The 24,113-nt window shown below is 39.1% G+C and overlaps 2 long non-coding RNA genes across 2 annotated transcripts; one reads left to right on the top strand and one right to left on the bottom strand.

Annotated features, from left to right (window-relative positions):
* Positions 1 to 11,779: 11,779 nt before the first annotated feature.
* LOC137062567 (uncharacterized) lies at positions 11,780 to 15,825 on the top strand. Its single transcript, XR_010901245.1, has 5 exons — positions 11,780 to 12,540; positions 12,703 to 12,810; positions 14,186 to 14,282; positions 14,672 to 14,731; positions 15,009 to 15,825. It is a non-coding gene; the product is annotated as an uncharacterized lncRNA (long non-coding RNA).
* Positions 15,826 to 18,363: 2,538 nt separating this feature from the next.
* LOC137062568 (uncharacterized) lies at positions 18,364 to 22,784 on the bottom strand. The gene is made up of 5 exons (XR_010901246.1): positions 22,694 to 22,784; positions 21,647 to 21,986; positions 21,375 to 21,484; positions 19,600 to 19,669; positions 18,364 to 18,469 (listed from the first exon to the last, which is right to left on the bottom strand). It is a non-coding gene; the product is annotated as an uncharacterized lncRNA (long non-coding RNA).
* Between the last annotated feature and the right edge of the window lie 1,329 nt (positions 22,785 to 24,113).

Raw genomic sequence — 24,113 nt, forward strand, 5'->3', positions numbered from 1 at the left:
CTGATGTGCGCAAATCCAACCTGGTCTCACAGAATTGCGTGATATGAACACGGACCCTTAACTCAAAAATCCGTGGTAGTTTCACGGAATTGCCGAAAATTCCGTGATGGGTTCGCGGAAGTGATGCCTATGTATGTCAGGCAGCATCCGTGGTCCACACACGGATTACCAACACACATTTAATTATTTGCATTTGTAAAAGTAGACATGATTTTATGAATATTTATAGCCTACTTTTATATTTCGGAGCAACTAACTCCACTCCTACCCTAAACCTACCCACTGTCAACAATATAAAACACATAACAGGCAAATAAATGTAGTCACAGTTATTTATTGACAAAAACGGACCAGAAACAGTATAGAAGTAACTCATGTTGCATTCCAAGTCTTCTGAAGTCATATGATATCTTTATGTGAAGAACCGAGTTGATCTTAATGCTTTAATCGTAGAAATGATGATCGCGCTCCACACACGCGCTCTTTCATATTTCTCATTTAAATGATACAAACAGCTCTTCAGCATGACACGATTGGTCACGAGACACACGAGAGCCAATGGCATTTTACAATCAAAGCTTACGTAATGACGCAATTGGTCACGAGACACACAACAGCCAATGCTGTCAAAGCTGACCTGACGTTTCTTCTGGCGGCAATGTTTGAAATGTATTAATATTTGCCGGATGGACTCGACGTTACTGATCGTTTTTGGGGATTTTCTTCACACAAATCAGTCATTTGGCCTTGGAACACTTGGAATATTTGTAGTTTGTGAATAAACTGTGCCTGCAGTATCTGTGTATCTGCCCGTTATCCTGTTTTTTATAATACACAAATGGGTAGGTTTAGGGAAGGGATTTCAAAACGTGACGCGTTCAGACGTGTTCAAAACATGTCTGAATAAAAAGAAATATAAATGTAAATAAACAATGCTGACTGAATCAAACTGACGAATATAAGGTGTTGGAACAGGGAATCTGTGTGTGGACCACGGATGCTGCCTGTCATTGACTTATCACGGAACCCATCACGGACTTTTCGCCGTTTCCGTGAAACTACCACAGATTTTTGAGTTAAGGGTCCGTGTTCATTTCACGGAAATCTTTGAGATCAGGTTGGCAAATCAGGCTACACAGTAGCCTGTCTCCCAATAGAAAAAATCTTACTGTGCGTTCACACCGCCGCCGGCGAGAGCGGCAAGGTGGCCGGAAGCCATTCATTTTCAATGGGAGCCGGGCGGCGAGCTCCGGCGAGAACGGCGCGTCTTGGACGATTTGGGCGTCGAGGAGAGTTGAAATCAGCTCAACTTTATGGTAATGAGCTATGACGCAGTTCTGCGGCAACCGGCGGTAACCAGTCAGAATGTAGAAGTGCTCCGCTTGAGAGAAATCCAGAGAACGCGGGCCTGTAAACGTTGGTTCTGACCACATTAGTTCCCAAGCAAAATATAAGAGAAGTTGATCATTGCTGTGCGGGTTTCCCTATCATTCATGACGAGATCATTCACAGTGATGTGTAATTTGTTAAGATGTCGCGCAACACTATTTTATAGGCGCTAGTTCAGCGCTCATTGTTCAGCGGGTATGCAATTAATTCTTACTTTCACATTTAAACGAATTCATGAGGTTAATTTGTACCCTACTTGTGGTCAGTCTATCAATCAACATGCTTGTTTGATTTGCGGCCTCTTTAAATACAGTTTAAAAAAAGAAAAATCATTCCATCTACGTCAGAGCGGCAGTGCGGCAGCGCGTCCACAAAGCTTTCTACAGCGTCGTTGGCAGGGCAGCAGGAGCGAATTTTGACGCTCTCGCCGGCGGACGGTGTGAACGCACGGTTAGGCTGGGATGTGTAGTTGTAACCGCCTCTTAGTTTTTATGACTGTTTGAACTTTAAATATTGAGAGAGTACTTTGATTATGGTTACTCTTATTGTTTACACTTAATAAGACCAATGATGCGCCCCAGTTCACCTACTTACACTACGGGCCCTATCTTGCACCCAGCGCAATTTACTTTGTACACCAACGCATGTGTCATTCCTATTTTGCACCCATGCAAAGCTCGCTTTTCCCTCCACAGAAGCACGTCGCTAAACTAGTGAATGAACTTGCGCTCCCTGGGTGGTTCAGCGCAAAAAGGAGGCATGTTCCGGCGCAAACAATCCCTGGTGCTATTTTGCTGTTCCATTAAACAGTTGCGCCACTGACCAGAAAAAACCTAGTCTAAAGTCAGTGGCGCGTTGCGCGTTGTTCATTATGCTATTTTAAGGGCGCATGCTTGACCATAATGTATAGCGTGCACAACGCGCATACACTTTGCTCATGAAATCTACACAGATGCAACAGTTATTTTTGCAAATCATAAATTGTTACACTAAAAAAAAATATTAACACATTGTGGTGTGCCACGAAGATGTGAAAAAATAGGCATACATCTAGCTTACAAATTATTCAGGCTTATTGTAGTAATTAAGGATCAGACCTGTTTGCCCAATAGTGGCAAGACATATATGTATATAAGGACATCTGACAAATTTGTTTGTCCGTCAAGAACCAGGAAAAAAAAATCGACTAAAAAACTGTTTAACCGACGCTATTTTGGGTGGGTTTCTCCCATCCCCATACAACACAACTTCTCTGTCTTTCACTCCCTTACGAAAGGAAAATATATTTACCAGTATATTACTTTAAATATATTTTAATATATTGTAAATATATGGAACAATATATTGATGGTATTATAAAATATATATTCATGTAATATATTGCAAAATATACAAATGATTGCCGCTTTCAATATATTGCAATATACTGAAAGATATAAATATTAATTCCCATGTATGTGAATATATTGCCTAATGTATTGCATGACATTTTCCAATATACAGCAATATATTTTTGTTTCGTAAGGGCTGCTCTTACAAGAACGTGCGCCTGGTAAATACGCCATAATAATAGCGATCCATAATGGAACTTGCGCACCTGCTTTTAAAAGGAATGTTGGATGCCGCTCTGATTGGTTTATTCACGTTACGCCCAAACCACACCTATGAATAATGAAGCTACTTCAGACCAACCCATTTTAGATTTGCGCCGGGCACAAGAGCCATTTATCCCGCCGGGAAAACAGCAACAGCGCCGAGACCCGCCCACAAAGTTTCTTGCGCTTCGTGCTTTGACACTTGCGTTTCCGATCGTTAAAATAGGGCCCTACGTCTTAAAAGTATGTACTCTTTTTGTGAAGAAAAACAACATACTTTTGACTGTGTAGCAGAAGAGTATACTACTTTTTCATCTTTAAAGGGACAACGAATAGTTGAACGATCAAGTATGATGACAAAATAAAACGTGGTGCTTTTCTAAGCGGATTAAAAAGAACTATAATGTATGGCGGAATAGCACTTCTGAGATTACTTCGACTCGGCGCAGTAAAAAATCCCAGCTGAAAAATCCTCCCTCACATCTCCCCCTCCGTCTCTCATTTCTGTCAATAGGGGGAGATGTGAGGGAGGATTTTTCAGCCGTGACTTTTTACTGCGCTGAGTCGAAGTACTAAGTGCTAATCCGCTTAGAAATGTGCCACGTTTTATTTTATGTCATCATACTTGATCGTTAAACTATTTGTGTAACTGTATTTAAATAGAGGAAAATGTGGAGGTGTTTGGTCGCTTCTAACTTGATCTCTGTTTGGTACCATAGTGAATGAACTGGGCTTAGCTAAGCTAAATGCTATCAGATCGTCACTGCGCGTCAGAGAGATTAGATGCACGCACTCAGACGAGAGAGGGATGTATCAACTCGTTTTAAGGACTAACTAACCGTCTTAACTGTTAAGGGAATAACAGTTTAATATGAATATAAAAAAGCGGTGAAGTGTCCCTTTAATGTCGCTTAGTTACGTGCATCCCGTCACCATTTAAACTGTCATGTCAATCATCATCACAGTTAAAATCCTCCACATTCAATTTCATTTCATACCATATCGAAGAGAAATGTAGTTAGTAGCACGTTGATCTTAGCCTGGCTCTGCCCTCCTACGTACTTCCACTCAATTTTCATTTTCCTTCAGTATTCAGTCTGGGACTGCGGAATATTCTCTGGTTTTCTCCGGTCAAATGTTAACCGGTCCAGTCAGCGAACAGCGGGAATGGCTGGGAACGATGGCGTTGATGTCGTACGCTAGTTTGAGATGACATACTTCCCGACCAAACGTTAGCGATTGGGTATGGCAGATCCAGAGTAGCTGTGGGCAGATCCAATAGTTTTAAACTTCAACAGAGTACCCGCCTTCAAGGAAGTTAATGTTAGTCAATGGTGGCCAGACTCTTTGTACAAATGAAATGTACAAGAGTCTGGAAGGACAGAGGATGAGACGTTAAACCGAGGATTTAAATAAAGTGAAAAGTTAATGACCAAACGTATTATTACAAAAGTTCTCAATGCTGTTGCAGGTGGAAAATAATGTGGATAACATTGAATAAGTAACTTTTTGTAAGGGTAAATACTGATAATTACTTAAGCCCCTTTTTTTTAATCACGTTTTATCCGCGTTTGTAGTTTTAATCGAATCCTCGTCCAACTCGCAATGAGGTTTGGGAAATATCAGGCGTTAGAATGTGCGTAGATCTGAACTTTGAACTCTAACTGGAAATAGTAGACCATCCGGGTATCTTTGGAACACTCTTTTCATCATAATACGATTTGGGACATACAAATTATATTGTCAAATACCATTTAGGACAGATAGTATATGAATTGAGATGCACTGTAAGAGAAAAAATATTTCTTAGTTTTTATTTCTATGTTCATATTGTGAAAAGGTGTTATTAGGAGGTCCCACACAGCCACAATAAGAAGTTCTAGAATGCTCATAATTAATGTACAATAAGGTCTGAAGAGACACAAATAGGAGAGAAGCCAGTCAGTTGAGTTTGTGGAAAAACCTTTACAATGCATGTATATTGTTGTCTTTCAATGCATATGATAATTCATACTCAAAAAGTATAACTGGAATAACATTCATTACACGATGATTAAAGGTGCCCTAGAATTAGTTGAAACAATATGTTAAATTGTTCTCTGATATCTACATAAAGGGTATGTGGCTTATTTAAGGGCAAAATTTGTCCAGATACAGTTTTACAGGTCCATTTACAACCCTAGAAATTGTCCCTAGGATGTAATGCTCTGTTTTTGCCTTATTTGGAAGAGTCATGAATATTAATGTTGAGCTCTGCTCTGATTGGCTTATTTCAGCAGCTCACAGCAGTTCAGTAAAGCGGCTCGTGAGTCCTGACAGAACACAGACCGACTGAATGACACTTTAAGCAGAGCATCTCAAATGGAGAAAAATAAAATGCAGCTTACTTGTTTATTGGTCTTTTCAGATCATCCGCACGCGAGAGAGAGAGAGCTCGCGTGTATATGGCAGATTGGACATGTTTAGGTAAAATACTGGATAGTATACATCAGGGGTGTCCAATCCTGCTCCTGGATGGCCACTGTCCTGCAGGGTTTAGTTTTAATCTTAATTAAACACACCTGAACCAGCTAATCAAGGTCTTACTAGGCATACTGGAGACCTCCAGCAGGTGTGTTGAAGCAAGCAAGAGCTAAACTCTGGAGGACAGCGGCCCTCCAGGACCGAGTTTGGACAGCCCTGGTATACATGTTCTTTTCACAGAAAACCTCTGTTTGGGGGATTTAAATGACTGAAATCTGGCAACCGCACGAACGATCTTCTTTCCCAAACCAAAACCAGTGATGACTCGTCTTTTTTTCGTCAACGATATTGCATGTTAGTGGCAATGTAGGCTACGCAGTGACTGTGATGTACTCTAAAAAATACAAGCATCGAAAAACATCATACTTCAGTTCTCAAAAATATAAATATATATATTTTTACAAAATGAATATCCTTGTCAAATGACTGTCGTTTTAACTTATATGGTGGAAAAGGTGACGTTTGCTAGAAGGATCGAGTGAACGATCTGTAAGCAAAGTATCTACGGTTGTATTTTGTAATACAAAATAGTATTAACCTTTGTCATTAGACAACCTATTTAGTTTGATATGGTACTTGGTGTTTCCTATTGTTACTGTACTAGCATCTTGCGTTATCTAGACAATGCTGTCTCTCTAAGAAACTTTCAATTTAATCAGAAATTGTTTAAACAGTCAATAAGTGAATACAATTGCTACTTACTGCTTGCAGGAATACAGTTGTAATTGCCACTTTCTCCAGTTTAAGACGCTGAGCGAAGCTTGCTTGAAATGAGCCGAACAAAGGAACGATCTTAATTAAATTAAATTGTTGTGGTATACAATTATAATGAACATCAACCATGACTGTTGACATTTTTTATCTGTGGGAAAGGTAGAAAAGTCCTCACGTCTCCGGCACAGCCTGGAACGTGACATTTGTGTTCATGAGAGAAGTTTGATTACCTGCAGTCCCGATGATTCGGCTCTGTCAGTTCCGCCTGGCAATGAACATGTTTGGACAGATGCAAATATTGGGGGCGTACATATAAATGATCCCCAATGCTTGCGTCACGGCTGTCGGTTATCATCATTATTTAATGTGTAGATTGTGTTTAGTGTTTCTCCTTGGTATTCTCCTAGTTCATTTACAATTCCTAGTGTTTATTACCTGCGTTGCGTGTTTGGATTGTGCTGCAACTAGACGGCATGACAGTTATAGTTATCGTCTTTGGTGTAAACGGGTCTTTATGTAGGCAGTTAGTTCTGTGATTAAAATAGCCAAGGAAATCTTTAGAATTTGCTATGGGGTTTGTATTTAAATGAGTAGTTCACTTAAAAATTACCTCATAATTTACTCAGCCTCAAGATGAATTCACTTTTTTGAGCTTCAAACTCAATGGACCCCATCACTGCCATTATAAAGTTTGAAAGCATCAGGATATTTATTCGTATAACTCTGATTGTGATCGAAGAAAGTCATATGACTCGGGGTTGAATAAATCATGGGGTAATTTTCATTTTAAAGTGAACTAATCCTTTAACCAAGCCTGGATGCCAGCCGAACTTAGCCCCGCACACAACATTTGAGGTCTGGAAGTTCGGTCTGGACTTGATCCATTGTGGAGCTACACTGTAAAAAATTATTTCGAAAAAAAGTTACCTGGTTGCCTTACAATTTTGAGTTCATTGAAATTAAAATTTTGAGTTAATTCAATGATCATTTTTTGAGATTCGACAACCTTCATTAAAATATTATTAAAAGATTTTGTAAGCATATTGGGTAATTGCGTGTTTTATTTCTGATGACGCAGTGAAACATGCCAAATAGTGCTATTTTCATGATTTATCAGTTTTTTTTAAGTGGTTCAGATACAATAATATTTTGAGTTTCTATTTATTAAACAAATTTCCTTCATTGTATCAACTCAATTTTTTTATTTCAATTAACTCAAAATTTTAAGGCAACCAGGTTACTTACTTTTTTAATTTAAACCAACAAAAACCCAAACTATTTTACAGTGTACTATGCTCGAACTTGAGCTGTTCGGACCAATCAAATTGTCAGGCCAGGTTTTATAAGATGGACAGATAACATAAAGTAATCATCCGCGTCACCAAAGAGCGCTTGGGGTGGAATTTGTTCTAATCCTAAATGGAGAACTTGTTTGTATGTATTCACCTTTACTATTTCTCTCAAAAATGTAAAACATTTTGGTAAGTAAGTACTCTGTGTATCTTTAAATTCTTTTTACAACATCTTCCTCTTCTACTTCTCCAGTGTGCCGGCAGTTGAGTTCTGTTGACAACTAATCGTCACTTAACACATGTCACTTACTTCTTGCTCTGATTGGTTGTAGGTCTGTCCAATTGATTTTCTTTCCCGGTTCGGTTGAAACACGCCCCATAATCACAGCTCAATGGAGCACTATCAGACTTATGTTCTGACTAGAATCTGAGTATGACGAAGTCCGGCTACCTTTCACTGGTTTAGTAAAAAAAAAAAAACAGTAATAATTCAGGCAGCGCTACAAATGGGAGTGAGAACAGTTTAGGATGAATCGTTTCACTATAATTAATTGGACTATACAGAGCTAAAATGAGAAAAATATTAAGGATTTGATTAAATGATTGGGACAAAATTCCAGCGCTACATACGAGATAACACCATTTAGGTGAACGAATTTTCAGGTTTCATGACACTTGTGAATTTACACAGCCTCACATCAGAGCCACAGTCACACACACACACAGTGCCATCACTGCAGTCAGACCTGCGTCCAGGAGAAATATCCTGCAGCGTGCTGCCAGGTGTGTGCTGCCTTTGATGCATGTAACAACTACAAACCCTCTGCATCTGCTGGAAATTACTGATGTTTCAGCAGCTTTGAGACATCAGTTATGCAGTGTATGATTTCAGTGTGGCACAAGGCCAGCGGAAACGATGAGGCCATCCTGACGCAGACGGGAACTGCATGGTGATATTTGAGTCCATCTAATAAACACCTGTGAGGAATTGTATCATGAATTAGTCATTGTTTTGGCGACCATACACTGGCCAAGTCATATGGATGTATTTGCCTTGACTTACCAAGTCCAAGGGTAAGTAAACATATTTAATCTTTAGTGAGTCTCAGTGCCATATGGAAGCCAGCGCCTGTTTTATCTAATCTTCAGACAAACCCCACCTGCTGGGGTCAGCCAGGGTGATTCAATCATAGTTCTACACAGTACCACAGTTACATCAACAAGTAAGGGATAATGTACACCCAGCTGGTTGTTATCGCAGAATAAACCCCGACAGAGTGATCAGGACCCCGATGCGAACACGGATACTAGTCTCAAATAAATAATTATTAGACACAAAATGCCTTAAAGGTTTCAAACTGCCTTAAAGGTCCCGTTCTTCACATGTTTTCGAAGCTTTGATTATGTTTACAGTGTGCAATATAACACGAGTTCATGTTTCGTGTGTAAAAAAAAAACAGTATTTTTCACACAATTTACTTATCTGTACAGCGCTGTTTCCTGTCCTAAAAACGGCCTGATGATTTCTTTGTTCTATGAAGTCCCTCCTTCAGAAAAACGTAATGAGTTCTGATTGGGCCAGCGCTTCCCGTGTTGTGATTGGACAGCAGCTTAGCGCACTTTGCCCAGAAAGGTTCCGCCTCTTACCATAACAGGGAGATGCAAGCGCTGAATGCGCCTGTGGGAGAGAAACAAGACCACGCCCCCTATTTTGCATGTACTTGTGGGCGGAGGGTTAGTCAACAAACGGTTCTAGTGACGTCATTACATCCCTGCACTTCCTGCTGTAGTACAAACCGGCCGTTCGCTATAGGCTTTGAAAGGGAACTTCTGTTAAATAAAATCGCGAAAAATCCTGTTAAATGGAATCGGTCCTTCTCCACAATCTTCCTCAGAGTCCGGTCACCTCCTCTCGTTGTGCAGCGTTTTTTGCCACACTTCCTTCCCACAGACTTCCCACTGAGGTGCCTTGATACAGCACTCTGGGAACAGCCTATTCATTCAGAAATTTCTTTCTGTGTCTTACCCTCTCGCTTGAGGGTGTCAATGATGGCCTTCTGGACAGCAGTCAGGTCGGCAGTCTTACCCATGATTGCGGTTTTGAGTAATGAACCAGGCTGGGAGTTTTTAAAAGCCTCAGGAATCTTTTGCAGGTGTTTAGAGTTAATTAGTTGATTCAGATGATTAGGTTAATAGCTCGTTTAGAGAACCTTTTCATGATATGCTCATTTTTTGAGATGGGAATTTTGGGTTTTCATGAGCTGTATGCCAAAATCATCAGTATTAAAACAATAAAAGACCTGAAACATTTCAGTTGGTGTGCAATGAATCTAAAATATATGAAAGTTTAATTTTTATCATTACATTATGGAAAATAATGAACTTTTATCACATATGCTAATTTTTTGAGAAGGACCTCTATAATGTATTGTTATATATTGTATTGACAACTCAACAATATTTACCATCTTATATTCTGCATCATTGGATGTTTTTAAATAAACACCGACCAAAACTTTACTAGTTTTAGGGCTTGTCAATATGATGACAAATATAACATTGATATAACTGATCTCCTTGATTTAGACCTAGCTTTATTTATATAAAGTATTCACAGGAAAAATTGCTTTATATATTTCTCCAGTGTCAAAATCAGGCTAATATAAATGTCAAGAAAAAAGATTCCAGGCTGCATGTCAATATCAATGGATCACTGGATCTTTGGTAAGTAGTTAAAGGGGGGATGAAATGCTGTTTCATGCATACTGAGCTTTTTACACTGTTAAAGGGGGGGTGAAACACTCAGTTTCAGTCAGTGTCATGTCAATCTTGAGTACCTATAGAGTAGCATTGCATCCTGCATATCTCCGAAAAGTCTTTATTTTTTTAATAATTATATAAGAAAGATGCGCTGTTCCGAGTCTTTCCGAAAAAAGCCGAGCGGGTGGGGGCGTGTCGTGTGAGCGGAGCTAAATAATGACGTGTGCTCGCTGCTGCTATGTTGAGTCGAGTGCGTCGTAAAGCTGTGTCATCCCTAACAGCGGGAAAAAAACTTTATTCAAAATAAAAATATGGCTTTTAATCAGATACAGCCATACATCTATGATCCGGAATCAGACCCAGAGGCTGCAGTTGAACAGGAGCAGCAGCAAAAACGACTAGAGCAGGACGTCTGTATGTGGTACAAGTTATACACTAACTATATAATATGCTTAGCAGCTTGTGTTATTTACATATTTATACTTGAATTATATCGTCGTATTTTTGTCTTTGAAGGTGTACATGTGGGAAGTGCAGTTGTGCACGTGTGTGTGTGTGTTTACGCGTGGTTTGTGTAGACAGTAAGCGGACTAAAAAAAACACAGACATTTGAAGCAGTCTCACTCACCCTTCTAACGTTGGGACTGCTCCATCATTCAGCATTAGGCGATTGGGAAAATCCTGTGTCGAGCTGGGCCTTGTTTATGAAACAGTCGGCACCGAAATGCCAACAAGTCCTCCAACCCATACGACCATATAAGTCGTGTATCCATACCTTTAAATACGACCAATACAAGCGTTTCCTATAATAGTGCCCCTACCGGCAGCTGGAGATATGTCACTTTAAGAAACTCTCGCCTCAATTCATTGTGGCTTTTCTATCTACTTGCTCTTTTGTTAAACTCTTGCAGCTATTCGAAGTGGTTTGTTTATTCCTATAAAAATATGGATTTTAGATGACTTCGAGTCGACACGTACAGGTAGGGGTTCCATACATCCCAGTCGATCGTCACGTATTTATGAATGAAATCATGTGTCGTGTTTAAATATGGGACATTTTGTCCGATTTTTCAAGCACGGTGACGTTCAAATCATTAATAAGGACGCCAGCATAGTAAGTTTTCATTGTAATATTCATTTGAAATTCCCCAGTGATGGGAAAGGGATCATGTTAAAAGTGCACACGATGTTACCATGTTTTTACCATAGTATATCGAGCATGTCGTGTAGTAAAAGCAGCCCATGCTTCTCCCAGCGTAACTGTAGTTTTACTGTGGTATCTGTTGTTAAAGCATGGTAACCACAACACTCACAATGTTTTTACCACAGTAACATAGTTTTACTGTGGTATCTGTTGTTAAAGCATGGTAACCACAACACTTACAATGCTTTTACCACAGTAACCATAGTTTTACTGTGGTATCTGTTGTTTAAGCACGATAACCACAACACTTACAATGCTTTTACCACAGTAACCATAGTTTTACTGTGGTATCTGTTGTTTAAGCACGATAACCACAACACTTGCTAGTCTATTAAAGTTACCGCAGTAGTAGTACCCATATTTGTACTGTGGTATTTGTTGTTAAAGCTCAATAAAAATTTTTTCATGGTTTTACCTCAGTAGTAACCATAGTTTTGCTGTGGTATTTTGTTGTTAAAGCATGGTAAACACAATACTTTCCATGGTTTCACCACAGTAAGCATAGTTTTACTTTTGTATTTGTAGTTAAAGCACAGTAACCATGACACGTACCATGGTTTTACCTCAGTAACTGTACTTTTACTGTGTTCTATTAGTAGTTAAAGCACTGCATACCATGGTTCTACCACAATAACCCCAACACTTGCCATGCCTTTAATATATATATATATTTTTTTGTAATTCAATATTTATGTTATTGTAATTTAATATTTTTCTGTCTTGCAGTGTCTTCAGATCACCTGCTCCTCCATCTCCAACAACAACCTTAAATCCAACAGTTATTTTAAGAAGCCATCTCTTGCAAAAGCTAACTTACTATCTGTCTGTCTATCTTTCTGTCTGTTTGTCTTTCTCTGTCTCTCAGCTTTTTTCTGAACTGTATTTTGTAATTCATCTACACATATCTTGGCATATTTTTAAAACTCAAAATCTAATTTTGACCAGTTTTATCAGAAAGCTGCTAGTATTAACAGGGAACTTGAACTTCAAAGCTCCCAATGCTGATCTTGAAGAAGCTGCAATGGAGGCTGAACAAGTCCTTTAAAGGTTCAGCCCTTCACAGGTAAAGGTGAACACATTTAGCTTTAACAGATTTGTTTTTAAGGAATGTATCTTTATTATGTTATATGTTATTAACTTTCCTTAAAGTCCTTCCTCTTATATATATTGGTCACAGATCATTTTTAACACTGCCTCAACATATATATATTTCCCTTTGTTTCAGCTGAAAAGGAAGTGATGTCAAGGGCTTGTTTAACCTGTCTTGTTCGTGGAGTGGGATGAATTTGGCAGTTTATGGAGAAGACTGAAGAAAAGAAAAAAAGCTGCAGCGGTAAATCTTCTAAAAAAAGTCTGTTTTTGTCGTAACCCTTGATTGAACATCACTGCATTTACATTTCGCACAGCATTGGAGGTTTCTTAAACTTTACATATCACACTGCTCCATCAGTAAGATGGGGATGTTATGTCGACGTAGTAGTAGTTCACACAGATTGTTCACACAGATATGTAAATACGCACTACACCTTACGTCTTTTGCAATGTCTCGTGCATGACATAACATTATAAAAAGTCGGGGCTCAAGTTAAAATCATTTCAACTTCTCATCTCGAGACCTTGCGGGTTATTTTCCCATTCCACTGCCCGCGACTCGCGTTTTTCAAAGCAAACACGCTTTCTGTGTGAAAAAGGCCATGATTCATTGTCTCGCTATCACCAGAACAAGCTCAATTTAAGATTGAACATTGGTCTGGGGAGTCTGCTCAGTATTTTCTACTGCACAAGAGGCATGATCAATGGGCCTAATTCAAATGACTTTGTTTGCAATTGATAGTCCATCAAACAATCAGACCACAAGAGGCGTGAGCAATAAGCATCGACCTATCGCTTCTCTATCCGTCATGGTGTTAAATCCACCAATAGCCCACCTGGTGGATAAGCCAGTCTGTGATTGGTTTCCACAAAAGTGTGTAACAGAAGCAGTAGAAATGAATGTGCAGGTTTCCAGACTGAGCTGCAAGGTGAAATCAAATCGCTGGCAGATCGGGCTGGGTTTATCCAGTCTACATACTTCATACAATTTACCAAGTCAGCAAATTCATAAGATATTGGACAAGCAAACTTGTACAAAATTCTATGGCTTTATTCCTGCTGCTGTCATTGGCTATTGTCTCAAGTCTCGTGCCGATTGTGTCCCTTGTAAGTAGTCAGACGGTTTATATCAGACATTTTATATTAAGTCCATTTTATTCTATATTAACCTTTACAAATGGGAAATGTTTCTTCCGTTCCAACAGTACATGATATCTGCACACACCTCATACACACGTCTGCCTTTTTTCTCAATGTTTTTTTTTTATTGAACACATCTGTTTAAGAAGCAAGAGTCTAGAAATAATAGTTTAACATATCACATGACACATCAGATCATTTAAGTTTGTTCACACCAAGACCAATAACTATAATGATAACTATTTTAACATCAACACCCACGGACAATACATTTCTGTTTATTATAAGCATGTGCTGTGGTTATGTTGTCTGCCATTTTAAGTGATCTAATTGGCTGTCAAGTTTTTTATTTTTTATCAGCTGGAAAAATATTTTTAAATGATTCCAACAATATTGTTCCTCTGTGTCATTAAATGTTATATAGCTGCTGTGTGGACTTGTTCCTTGGTGTAAAAATGCCTTTAAACTGCTTACAGCAATCCAAACCAGTCCTGTTGGGGATGAAGAATGAACATGGCCAGCTTGTGCCCGAAGAGAAAAGACAGAATGACGAAAAGGTCCACATTTCCATTGGTATGTCTGAATTCAAGCAATGCAATTATATGTAGGAGAGCATTTGATGTTGATCACTCAAAGGACTGTTCAAGTCAGCAGTTATCATTTTTCACTTATAAATCTTTTTTATAGAATGAGCAAATCAGCTGTGCCATTATCTTTGTAATTTGGGCAGGAAATTACTTAATATTGTGAGACACCTGTTATTCACAGTCACAAGTTATTCAACAAAACTCTTTTTTTTTCTAGAATTATTATTGACTTATTATTTTCTCTGATTGTTTGAAGGAGGATAAAGCCAGTTGATAAAGAAATATGAATTTTGTACATATGTACTAAAGAGTTTTCAATAGATTACTGATTTGTTATGACTGCTTGTATTATGTTCTCATTTTCTACTTGTACAGAAATAGTACATCAAGAAGTAGAGGAGCTGCTACCTGGCATTGAACACACACAATGGTCAGGTCAGTCTTTACACAGTTGGTCAGTTTGTATGGCCCAGACTAAAGAGAAGCGGCTTTAAGGCCAGATATAGTCTTTGTTGACGGGGGGAATCTGTAGGCACCAAGTCATCAGTTAAATCATCAGTTAGAGACAGTTGTGAAAGAATTATTTTGGCCCATACCTCCAACAACCTCCTATATATATATATATATATATATATAAATACAATGCGTATAAATAATACAATATATTGTTTATTTATTTACCACCTCCTAAATACATGTTTTCTTATGTTAGGTCTTCATCCCCTGGTTGAGAAAAAGCTACACTGCATCAGTAGAACTGAGGAACTATTTGAGCTCTGTGTTCATATCTCCAGTGATCAGTGACCACACATGGCCCATCTACACTGATGCAGTGCTAAAGAAGGCTCATCAGTGTCTTTTCTTCCTCAGATAGCTGAGGAAGTTCAGTGTGAGCCCCAAAACCCTAAAATCAGTTACACATGCACTGTGGAAAGCATCCTGGCAGGAACTGCACCACCCTCAACTGCAAAGCTCTGCAGAGAGTGGTACGAACTGCACAGAACATTGTTGGAGGTGAGCTTCCCTCCCTCCAGGACAGCTACACCAGGTGGTGTGTGAGGAAAGCCCAAAGGATCATCAGACTCCAGCCACCCGAGCCATGGCCTGCTCTCACCATCACCATCAGGCAGACGTTCTTGCAGAACCTGCACCAGCAGACTGCGAGACGAGTTCTTTTCCCAGGCAATCGGACTACTGAACTCGTACCAGTAACACCACACACAGCACACCTCATATGCACTGCTCTCCTTCAGTTACACTGACTGGACTCTGACATAGTATTATACTGCACCCTAACAATATATTTGCACTAATTCATGCTGCATTGCAATGGTCAAGTCACCTTTATTTATATATCGCTTTTTACAATGCTGATTGTTTCAAAGCAGCTTCACAGTGTTAACACAAAAAAATTATGCTACAGAATTTGATTTGGTTATACAGCCGCTCTGAAGAAAACTAATTATCATATAGTGACAATGCAGGTAGATCAGTAATTTAGTTGAAAATTTATTTGAATATTTAGTTGAAAAAGGGTACAGTGGTATATGTATACTGTAATTATTGTGTTTATTATTGTTTTCATTTAGTGCTCTCTGTATAGTATAATATTGTACCGTATATTGTTCTCTCTCTACCTGTATCGAGTCTCTTATGTGTACATTGTTAATACTGTATATGTGTTCTATACTTGTCATCCATACTGTCATGCTGCGGAGTTTGCACAAAATAATTTCATCAACTGTACACTTGTGTTCATGGTATTGTGACAGTAAAGGGATTTTATTTGAATCGGTCACGTCTTTTGTTCAACATTTGTTCTGTACAATGATGGATAACAATTGCAAATTGTTTAGAGATATGGACAGCCAAGCAAGAGGAATAAAACCAGTATAGCTCTGATAATGAAAAGGAAACTGGATGTGATTTCACAATGCATGAATTTGTGTGGCAGCTTCATTTGTGAACTAATAAACATCATATGGTTTTAACATAACCCATTTTTATTTCTCTTAAATGACATGTCTTTATATGTAACATTAGCTGTATTGTCCAGTAAAGTTTTGGATAAAGTATGGTTGATATTCTGTATTAAGCATGGTGTTTATTAAATACACAATTTAAAATAAATAAATACACAATTTAAAATAAATAAATACATAAAATGACCATGATTGGTTTAATTGAGACATGAACATTTAGTCATATTAATGTCATTTAGGACAATAATTTGCTAGAATGTAACCACTGCATATAGATGCTGCCTAGATGCTGAGTCGAATACAGTAAATATGACAAATTACAGTGAAGGGAAGGTTGAAAGATGCATTTGAAGAGATTGTATCGGCTATACTGTTACAGACACTTCACACTGAGGGTGATGCACCAGAGAAAGATCAACATGGACCCCTGAACTACAAGCAAGATGAGCATGCACATAGTACAATGAAGTGTCACAAGGTGTATTGGTTGTTTAAATAGATGTCTTCGTTTATTGTTAACACTGTATTCTTGTTCTAGTTAAATACATTGAGAAGCATGTTCTATATATGCATTTGATAACTTTGGGGGTATATTCTCGTTCTGTTGTTAACTATGACTGAATTAAAGATTGAAAGTCGTTTAAAAGACAATATAAATGTGACACTTCACACATGTGCATGATAAGTATACATCTGTGTGTGTTTTACTGCCCTGCCATCCCCAGGGGCCAAGTATAGTCCCCTAGAAGAGCATCAAAGTCTGATGATAGATTCAAAAAGAAAATTTGTATGACAACTAAATAATGTTGGTCACCGTTTTCAAATCCATCCATCTATCTATCTATCTATCTATCTATCTATCTATCTATCTATCTATCTATCTATCTATCTATCTATCTATCTATCTATCTATCTATCTATCTATCTATCTATCTATCTATCTATCTATCTATCTATCTATCTATCTATCTATCTATCTGTCTGTCTGTCTGTCTGTCTGTCTGTCTGTCTGTCTGTCTGTCTATCTATCTATCTATCTATCTATCTATCTATCTATCTATCTATCTATCTATCTATCAAAAGGTGATATAAAGGTTTTTGTTTTTAAATGCTCAAGTAAAATACCAAATTCAGCCTGCCTCTCAAATATCTCATAGAGGTTTACACAATGAACATGATTAGATATCCCTTTGCTCAATAAAGATAGTAATGGTTCCAATTTCTTTCTTACACGTTTTAAACTGCATTACCCATAAGCCTCTGTCACTATATCGATGGAACGCTATTGTCTTAGTTTGTAGTTCAGTGAAGTTGCACTTAGGGTTAGGGTTAGGATCTTGGTAAAGAGGTAATTTCTCACAACATAGCAACACCGCATTGTTAACTGAATGCATTACTGACGTAATAATAACAACAAAACGTACTTTGCAACATTAACTTTTTTTTAATACGGGTTTAAAGATTGTCCAACCACAACCAGTCCTGTCGGTGCCGGAAAATGTCAAAGCCAATGACAACTCAGTTGAGGAGATGCGTCACACTTCCTTGCCCATATATGGTATTTTATGACAGGTTCTTTCAGGGGCTTGTGATGAATAAACAGATTATCAGTTAAACATGTATTTGTCCCCATTAAATATAATACAACTAAAATGACAGATTGCATTTGGGGGGTTTACCTGATGCAGCAATAGATTTGTTGATTATAGTGATTTTTTTCACCCCAAGCAAGGGCCTAATGGTTTCCATTGTATGCATTACCCAACTATTAATTAATGCACAACTTTTAAGTTCAAACATTCTGCAGTTGTATACTGTATGACAAATAAACATAAAAAAAAAAAAATGTCCTTTGTTTTACAAAAAACAACTAATCTAAAGATAAGACCAAAGATAAGTGCAGCTAATATTTAAATAAAGTGCTTATGTAATATTTACAGTGTATTTATAGTGTATTTACAGTATACATTTAATCACTGTGTTTCCTGAAAACCTTTTGCCATTCTTAACTCTACTAGTTTAATTATAAGAATAAAAAAAAAAGTTAAAAGTAAAAAACAAAAAACAAAACAATGAATGCACACATTTTGTCATTTCACAATGTTTATTGATATGTCAAACTGTTTAAAGACAAACATAAGTGCCCAGCACAGCATCCTCTGTCACCCAGGTACTTCTCCAGATTGTGCCACTATAAAGAAAAGAAGAAAAAAACAAAAAACAAAAAAAATTGCTTCTAATTTTGGACTGTTCACTGTAGAGGAGAAATTAATACAAGTAGAGATGCTATAAGCAGAAGTTTGCAGAAAGTGTTTTTGTGTGTGTGTGTGTGTGTGTGTGTGTGTGTGTGTGTGTGTGTGTGTGTGTGTGTGTGTGTGTGTGTGTGTGTGTGTGTGAGTGAGTGAGTGAGTGAGTGAGTGAGTGAGTGAGTGAGTGAGTGAGTGAGTGAGCGAGCGTGTGTATGAGCGAGTGAGGGAATGAGTGAGTGAGCGAGTGAGTGAGTGAGTCTATGAGCGAGTGTGTGAGTGAGTGTATGAGCGAGTGAGGGAATGAGCGAGTGTATGAGCGAGTGTGTGAGTGAGTGAGTGCATGAGCGAGTGTGTGAATGAGTGTATGAGCGAGTGTGTGAGTGTGTGTGTGTGTGTGTGAGCGAGTGAGTGAGTGAGTGAGTGAGTGAGTGAGTCTATGAGCGAGTGAGTGAGTGAGTGTATGAGCGAGTGTGTGAGTGTGAATGTGTGAGTGAGTGAGTGTATGAGCGAGTGTGTGAGTAAGTGAGTGTGTGAGTGTATGAGCGTGTGTGTGTGTGTGTGAGTGAGCGAGTGTGTGTGTGTGAGTGAGCGAGTGTGTGTGTGTGTGTGTGAGTGAGCGAGTGAGTGTGTGTGAGTGAGCGAGTGAGTGTATGAGTGTATGAGCGTGTGTGTGTGTGAGTGAGTTAGTGAGCGAGTGTATGAGCGAGTGAGTGAGCGAGTGAGTGAGTGAGTGTATGAGCGAGTGTATGAGCGAGTGTATGAGCGTGTGTGTGTGTGTGTGTGTGTATGAGCGAGTGAGTGTATGAGCGAGGGAGCGAGTGTGTGAGTGTATGAGCGTGTGTGTGTGTGTGTGTGTGTGTGTGTGAGTGAGTGAGTGAGTGAGTGTGTGTGTGTGTGTGTGTGTGTGTGTGAGCGAGCGAGTGAGTGTATGAGCGAGTGTATGAGCGAGTGATTGAGTGTATGAGCGTGTGTGTGTGTATGTGTGTGAGTGAGTGAGCGAGTGAGCGAGTGAGCGAGTGTATGAGCGAGTGAGTGAGTGAGTGAGTGAGTGAGTGAGTGAGTGAGTGATTACTGTTAGCAAAGGGGCCATTGGGTTTGATAATGCAGAGAGCTGATAGAGAATAACCAATCCATGAGAAAACCTGCAAGACAGGATGGAAGATAATTTTATTAAAATAAATGAGAAACAATAAAAACATTGACAATCAATCAAATCCTGACTTTATAAAGCTTTATCACTTAAAATTGCAGACATTTTCTAATATTCCTATTGCGGTTGTATGAAGTATGTAGACTGGATAAACCCAGCCCGATCTGCCAGCGATTTGATTTCACCTTGCAGCTCAGTCTGGAAACCTGCACATTCATTTCTACTGCTTCTGTTACACACTTTTGCGGAAACCAATGACAGACTGGCTTATCCACCAGGTGGGCTATTGGTGGATTTAACACCATGACGGATAGAGAAGCGATAGGTCGATGCTTATTGCTCACGCCTCTTGTGGTCTGATTGTTTGATGGACTATCAATTGCAAACGAAGTCATTTGAATTAGGCCCATTGATCATGCCTCTTGTGCAGTAGAAAATACTGAGCAGACTCCCCAGACCAATGTTCAATCTTAAATTGAGCTTGTTCTGGTGATAGCGAGACAATGAATCATGGCCTTTTTCACACAGAAAGCGTGTTTGCTTTGAAAAACGCGAGTCGCGGGCAGTGGAATGGGAAAATAACCCGCAAGGTCTCGAGATGAGAAGTTGAAATGATTTTAACTTGAGCCCCGACTTTTTATAATGTTATGTCATGCACGAGACATTGCAAAAGACGTAAGGTGTAGTGCGTATTTACATATATAAACAATCTGTGTGAACTACTACTACGTTGACATGACACTTTTTACAGTGTTCCTCAAACTCTGTCCTGGAAGGCCACGGTCCTGCAGAGTTTAGCTCCAGCCCTGATCAAACACACCTGAGCAAGCTAGATTCAGGATCACTAGAAAATCACAGGAAGGTGTGTTTGATTAGGGTTGGAGCTAAACTCTACAGGACAGTGGCCCTCCAGGACCGAGTTTGACTAACCGTGCTTTATTAGGTTCTTACTGATGGAGCAGTGTGATATGTAAAGTTTAAGGCCCGGTCCACACGGAGACGCGTTTAGCTGTATACGTATAAATTTTGTACCGTATCAGCGTTTCGTCCACACGGATCCGGCGTTTTAGAAGCATGAATCCGATATTTTTTGAAACCGGGTCCCAAAGTGGATAAATCTGAAAATGATCATCTTCTGTTTTCGTGTGTACAGCGAATCCGTATATTTTCTGAAACGGTGATGTCATCACACTACGTCCAGCACGGGGAAAGAGTTAAGGGATACAACTATGGGCACTGGGCATGCGCACATCAATTTTGCGTCATTTAATTAACGTATCTGCATTATTGTAAGGGTATGTTTTGGGTTGGGGTAGGTGTAGGCATTAATAAAACACATCTGTTAAGTAGCAAATGTACTTATTATTATTTTATTGTGAGATTTTGCCTCACCTCCGACCACTGCTATACCCCTTCTAGCCACAACTCTTCTTCTCCGTTTTTAGTGTATTTCTGTGGCAGAATTACAGCGCCACACACTGGCCTGGCATGCAAACTATATCGTTTTTAGTCCGTTTTCTTAATCTCGTGTGGACGCAGATATTTCTTGAAGCGAGGGGAAAAAAAGATCGGATTAGGAAACCGCTGGCTTCGTGTGGACAGGGCCTAAGAAACCTCCAATGCAGTGCGAAATGTAAATGCAGTGATGTTCAATCAAGGGTTACGACAAAAACAGACATACCACTGGAAATATTTACCGTTTCAGCTTTTTCTTCTTTTCTTTTCGTCTTCTCCATAAACCGCCAAATTCATCCCACTCCACGAACAAGACAGGTTAAACAAGCCCTTGACATCACTTCCTTTTCAGCTGAATCAAAGAGAAATATATATATGTTGAGGCAGTGTTAAAAAGGATCTGTGACCAATATATATAAGAGGAAGGACTTTAAGGAAAGTTAATAACACATAACATAATAAAGATACATTCCTTAAAAACAAATCTGTTAAAGCTAAATGTGTTCACCTTTACCTGTGAAGGGCTGAACCTTTAAAGGACTTGTTCAGCCTCCATTGCAGCTTCTTCAAGATCAGCATTGGGAGCTTTGAGTTCAAGTTCCCTGTTAATACTAGCAGCTTTCTGATAAAACTGGTCAAAATTAGATTTTGAGTTTTGCCAAGAATGTGTAGAAAATATGAAAATAACAAAAATATGCCAAGATATGTGTAGATGATTTACAAAATACTGTTGCTAAAAAAAGCTGACAGACAGACAGTTAGTGATCTTTTGCAAGAAATGGCTTCTTAAAATAACTGTTGTATTTAAGGTTGTTGTGGGAGATGGAGATGGAGGAGCAGGTGATCTGAAGAAACTGGAAGACAGAAAAATATTAACAATAACAATACAATAACATAAATATTGAAAATGTTGTGTTACTATGCTTTTTACTACAGCTACCACAGAAAAAAACTATGGTTACTGCTTTAAAAGCATGGTAAGTGTCGTGATTACAGTGCTTTAATGACAAATACCACAGTAAAACTCTGGTTATTGTGGTAAAAACGATGGTATATGTTTTGGTTACTGTTTAACTACAAACACCACAGCAAAACTATGATTACTGAGGTAAAACCATGGTAAGATCCATGGTTACTGTGCTTTAGCTACACGTACCACAGTACAACTACATTACTGTAGTGAAACCATGGTAAGTGTTGTAGTCATAGTGCTTAAATACAAATAGTACACAGTAAAAACAGTTACTGTGTTAAAATCATGGTATGGTACCATGTTTTAACAACAAATACTACAGTAAAACTATGGATACTGAGGTAAAACAATTAGTGTTGTGTTATGCTTTTCAAATAGTACACAGTGAAACCACAGTTGCTGTGGTAAAAACATGGTAAGCTTTGTGGTCACCTGGCTTTTACTAACAGGATTGAGCAACAACGTTACTATGGTAAAATCGCGTTCGTTCGGTGGCATTTGCAACTGATTTGTAAACATCATGCTGCACTTACACATGAATTGCAGACAATCAGAATGATAATTTAAAAAGAACAAAATAAAACCCACCTGGATTACAAAGTTCAGGGTGACTCCTTCCTCTCATCTCATTTTTTTTTTGACAACGACGGTCAAAGTTCATTTGATGACGACACACCCGACAAACGAGACTGTCATTATTAATCAGACAGCTAGAGGGCGCTTCATTTTAAAACGTGACTATAGGTCGTAATACGCTGCATGCACATACGACCTATATGGTCGTGTTTCGGAGGAGGACAGGCTGCGAAATGCAGTGAACAGATATAAACATTCGCGCAACTCAGTTGCTGATCCGGAAAAGCAAATTACATCCACTGTTGCCTTAACGCGGGGTTTTGGGGGAATCTGTGCAGGACTGTCTTGGTCTGGCAACCAAAAACGCACTTTTTTGGTGACATTATGTGAACATCACCTGTCCAGCATCCTACAAGCCAGCGCTTTGATGGGCGTAGCCTGTTACTTTCGCTCTCTCCCTCTCTCTCTCTCACGCGCTTCCGGTAGAATTGTCCGTAAAGCCCATACAAGGAAATTCAGCCCCCATTAACGTCAAAGGGGACGCATGATCTCAAAAAACTTGCCGAAACTTATGACTAACCGGAAGTAGTATTTTTGACAAAGAAATACTCCCATCAAACGTCCACCTTAACTTTTGAAACTTTGTCTATGTTTAGTATGGGATTCCAAGTCTTTAACAGTGTAAAAAGATCAGTATGCATGAAACAGCATTTCACCCCCCCTTTAAAGACTTGGATTCCCATCCTAAACATAGACAAAGTTTCAAAAACTACTGTTGGACGTTTGATGGAGTATTTCTGTGTCAAAAATCCGGTTTCTCACAAGTTTTCGGAGAGTTTTTTTCGAGTATTGGTCGGCTTGACGATAGAGCGGAAGGTCCTTGTATGGGCCGTACGGGCTCTTCTCCCAGAAGTGTGCGTGCACGTGCGTGACTAGAGCGAGAGAGGAAATGCACGCCCATAAACACTCACTCAGCTGCAGATACACTCATCCGTGAACACTTCTGTCGCGCCGCGCTCCACTTTATTGACATCGAGCGACTTCAACGCTTCAGCACAGCATTCCGGGAAGGCAGCGCTGCATTTGAACCGATTTGAACGCAGAAATGACGGGAAGCTTCACAACATCGCTTTCGTCGCGTCACAAAGTGGATCTCCACCGTTCACTGCTGTCACAGGACTTAACCAAATCATACCAAAGAAGTGTGTTTTTGACGGAGCGGTCCCAGCGATAAAGGTTCGGTCCTGCTTTGGAAATTATTGCATTCCTTTTTTATTCTCAATTTGTACAGTGTCCCAACTTTTTTGGAATCGGGTTTGTAGTTTCATTAACTGATAATACATAATGATAATGACACAGAGGAATGTTATTGCTGGAATCACTTTTAGACAGCTAAACAGAATCCACCTGCCTCACTTAAAGCGGCAGATGG

Source organism: Pseudorasbora parva, chromosome 23 (assembly GCF_024679245.1).
Source record: "Pseudorasbora parva isolate DD20220531a chromosome 23, ASM2467924v1, whole genome shotgun sequence".
Taxonomy (NCBI): domain Eukaryota; kingdom Metazoa; phylum Chordata; class Actinopteri; order Cypriniformes; family Gobionidae; genus Pseudorasbora; species Pseudorasbora parva.